Genomic DNA, 3,753 nt, shown 5'->3' on the forward strand with positions numbered 1-3,753 from the left:
GAATCCAGTACTCTGAATGGAACTTCTCCGTGACATTGGACTTGAGGGTGGGGAGGAGAGGAGGATGGAAAAGATACCTGGTTTGTGCACCTCTAAATGGCTTTTTATAATCATATATTATTGTTATAATTAAAAATCTAAATACACAGCATGAAAAAAAATCAAGGTCATTTAGAATTGGCAGGCACTCTTTTCATTTGAGTGACATATGGGAAGAAAACTTAAGGACTAAGCTCTACTTATTTTTAATTGTTAGAATTTTATTAGATTCAGAATGTGGCTTGTGATGTATTCTTGACATTTTGCCTTGAGGACATTAGTGAAAAACAATTCTAAAGATGCTGGTGTGAATTGTGTCCCTCCCCAAAGATAGGTTTGAGTTCTAACTGCTGGTACCTCAGAACGTAACCTTACTTGGAAATAGGGTCTTTAGAGGGTTAATCAAGCTAAGATGAGGTAGTTAAGGTGGGCCTTAATCCAATATGACTGGTGTTCTTAAAATAAGGGGAAATTTGCTCACAGAGACACACACTAGGAAAAGCACCACATGAAGACAAGGCAGAGATTGGGGTAATAACTCACAAGCCAAGTAACAACAAAGGTTGCCAGCAAACCAGCAGAAATTAGGAGAGAGGCCAAGAGAAGATCTTTTCCTAGTGCCTTCACACTCCCATCAGAGGGAGCATGGCCCTGCCGACACCTTGATCTCAGACTTCTGTGAGACAATAAGTTTCTTCTGTGTAAGTCACTCATTTTGTGGTACTTTGTTCTGACAGCCCTAGCAAACTACCACAGATGCTGAATTGTAAGGCATACTTTGAATGTTCAGTAAATTGGCCTTTAGTAGTGATATGACCTTTAAAGTTTAGTAGATTCAATTACCTGATCAGATGTTCAAAATACATAATTCTCAAAAAGGCCATTTTAGTACTTGCACATACATATTAATAAATAGAATTTCCTGCATATTGTGAAAATTTTATGGCCATAATACTCATGAAATACAACATCTCTTGTTGAGGTTTGTTTTTCCTATGGTTCAAAGGATCTGTTGGGCTCCCAAGCAATTAACTTAAAGGTTAGATTTTCTGGGGTTTCAGGTCTCCAGTTCAGTAATCTGGGTGGGGGGAGTGTCTTCTGTGTTTGAAGGCTGTCAATCAAATAATCATGATTTGGGGATTTAGAAAAAAAGAAAGGCAAAATAAAATGGAATGGGATGGTACATTACTCAGAATTTAGTTTAGAAAACAGAATCCACTCCACATATTTCAAGCAAGATAGGGATTTAATATAAGTAATTAGGTGCTTTTACAATCATTAGAGAAACTGCAAGTATAGAAGGTCAAGGAAGGCCATTGCTAGATCTCAGGTTCACCACCAGCTTTCAGGAAATCAGTAAGTTGCAGCCACTTCACAAACCTGCAGCACCAAGTTAGGAGATGCATGAGGAAATGTATAGAGGTGCTTGCAAAATCCTGCATTTGCAGGGTCCCATGTCTGCTGTAGCTGGGGAACAATGAATTGGCTTTCCTCTTTCCTACCGTCGAATCATGCATGATGCCTCTCATTGGCATTCTCTAACCCAGAACTCTGTTGTAGAGATTAGGGAAAATCTGGTTCTCAGGCTGTCATCCCCTAAAATGCAGGTGAGAGCATAAGGAGATTTGGGGGCCAAATTGCAAACAGACAGGAGTGCCTGGGTGGTCCATTAAGTTAAGCGTCTGGCTCTTGGTTTCAGCTCAGGTCATGATCTTGAGGTTCGTGGGATTGAGCCCTGTGTTGGGCTCCTTGTTGACCATGTGGAGTCTGCTTGGCATTCTCTCTCCCTCTCTCTCTGCCCCACCTCCACTCACACTCTTTGTCTCTCTCAAATAAATAAATATTTAAATTGCAAACGGACAATTTGCACAGAAGCCTTAAGCAAGATTAGCTGTGAAATCTCTTTTTCTATCTTAATTTCAACTTTGAACTTCCCCAGAGTGCAGTGTCCATAGTTATTCGAAGATAATATAGTTAAATATTTTATTGTAAATCCAAAATGTAAGATCTAAATTTGCCATTGAAGCAATAAAGTTTTTCAAATAAGAAAAAAGCTTATTATTTTTAAATAAAAGCAAGGGCCTTGGTGCATTTATTAGTATGATCAGGTATTGAAACATCAGTCAAGATGGTGTGCTTCTGCCAAGTTTAGAGAAATACTCAATTTGAAACAATTTGCTCTCTATTAGAAGTGAGTTTTTATGACTCAGTAGCATCCTGCTTATTGTTGTATGCTATCAGCTGTCCCTAGAATTAAATATTCAAGGCTAAACATATGTCATAGCTTCGCTTTTCTGATAGCATCTGCAAAGATGTCATTGCCGTAGCAGAACAGTCAGAAGAGACTAGGGGCCCCATAGTAGAGAAACAAAAGGAGGAAGACAAATAAAAAGAAGGTATGCTATGAATTTTACCCATTTATTGCTTATTTTCTTTCTCTCCCATACATGTAAACTACAGACTATCAGAGGTATTTTGTTTGTCTTGTCTATTTCTGTATTCTCAGGCTTAGAACAGAGTTGTCATGTAAAAGTTATATAATAAATGTCTGTTGAAAAAAATGAGGACTGTAAATTAGCATTTTATTTTATTTTTAAATGTTTTTATTTAAATTCTACACTTGATCTTAGCCAAAAGGCCGAGAAGCGATTGTTTTTATTTAAATTCTAGTTAACAGACAGTAATATTAGTTTCAGGTGTACAATATAGTGATTCAACGATTCCATACATCACCTGGTGCTCATCACAGCAGGTGCACTCCTTAAACTGCATCACCTATTTAACCCATTACCCATCCACCTGTGAGTTAGGGTTGGCACCTGGGTGGCTCGGTTAGTTGGGCGGCTGACTTCAACTCAAGTCATGATCTCATAGTCTGTGAGTTCAAGCCCCACGTCGGGCTCTGTGCTGACAACTCAGAGCCTGGAGCCTGCTTCAGATTCTGTGTCTCTCTCTCTCTGCCCCTCTCCTGCTCATGCTCTGCCTCTCTCAATCTCAAAAATGAATAAATGTTAAAAAAAATTTTTTTAATTAGGTGATTGTGATACAGGTGGTCCTATGAATCCCAAATACTGGTTAAAATTGTAGAATACTTCAAGGAAATTAAATTATATAATTTTTAAAGACAAATAGTTAATAGATCAAAGGCATGATTTATTATCTCTTTTGCTTCAGAGGTGAATATAATTTCTTAAAACATAAAAAGCATTAATCATGAAAGAAAAGACCAATAGAGGCGCTTGGGTGGCTCGGTCGGTTAAGCGTCCGACTTCAGCTCAGGTCATGATCTCACGGTCCGTGAGTTTGAGCCCCGTGTCGGGCTCTGTGCTGACAGCTCAGAGCCTGGAGCCTGTTTCAGATTCTGTGTCTCCCTCTCTCTCTGCCCCTCCCCCATTCATGCTCTGTCTCTCTCTGTCTCAAAAATAAATAAACGTTTAAAAAAAATTAAAAAAAAAAGACCAATAAATTCAATTACATTAAGAGGAAGAACTTTGGTTCAACAAAAGTCACCATAAAGAGGATGAAAAGACAAATCACAAATCAGGAGATGTAATTTGCAACATATGTAACTGACACAGAATTACTACCTGCAAATCAGTAAGATTTTATCAATAAATAATACCTACAAATCAATAAGAAAAAGACAAACTGATGCAAAATGAACAAAAAGGCTTAGATAGACATTTACAAAGGAAATCCAAATGGCCAGGAAAC

The 3,753-nt window shown here is 38.1% G+C and overlaps 1 pseudogene; it reads right to left on the minus strand.

Moving 5' to 3' along the window:
* Window positions 1-2,594: 2,594 nt before the first annotated feature.
* LOC122475531 lies at window positions 2,595-2,689 on the minus strand (annotated as a pseudogene).
* Window positions 2,690-3,753: the final 1,064 nt, after the last annotated feature.

This window comes from Prionailurus bengalensis, chromosome D4, assembly GCF_016509475.1.
Source record: "Prionailurus bengalensis isolate Pbe53 chromosome D4, Fcat_Pben_1.1_paternal_pri, whole genome shotgun sequence".
In the NCBI taxonomy this organism is placed as follows: Eukaryota; Metazoa; Chordata; class Mammalia; order Carnivora; family Felidae; genus Prionailurus; species Prionailurus bengalensis.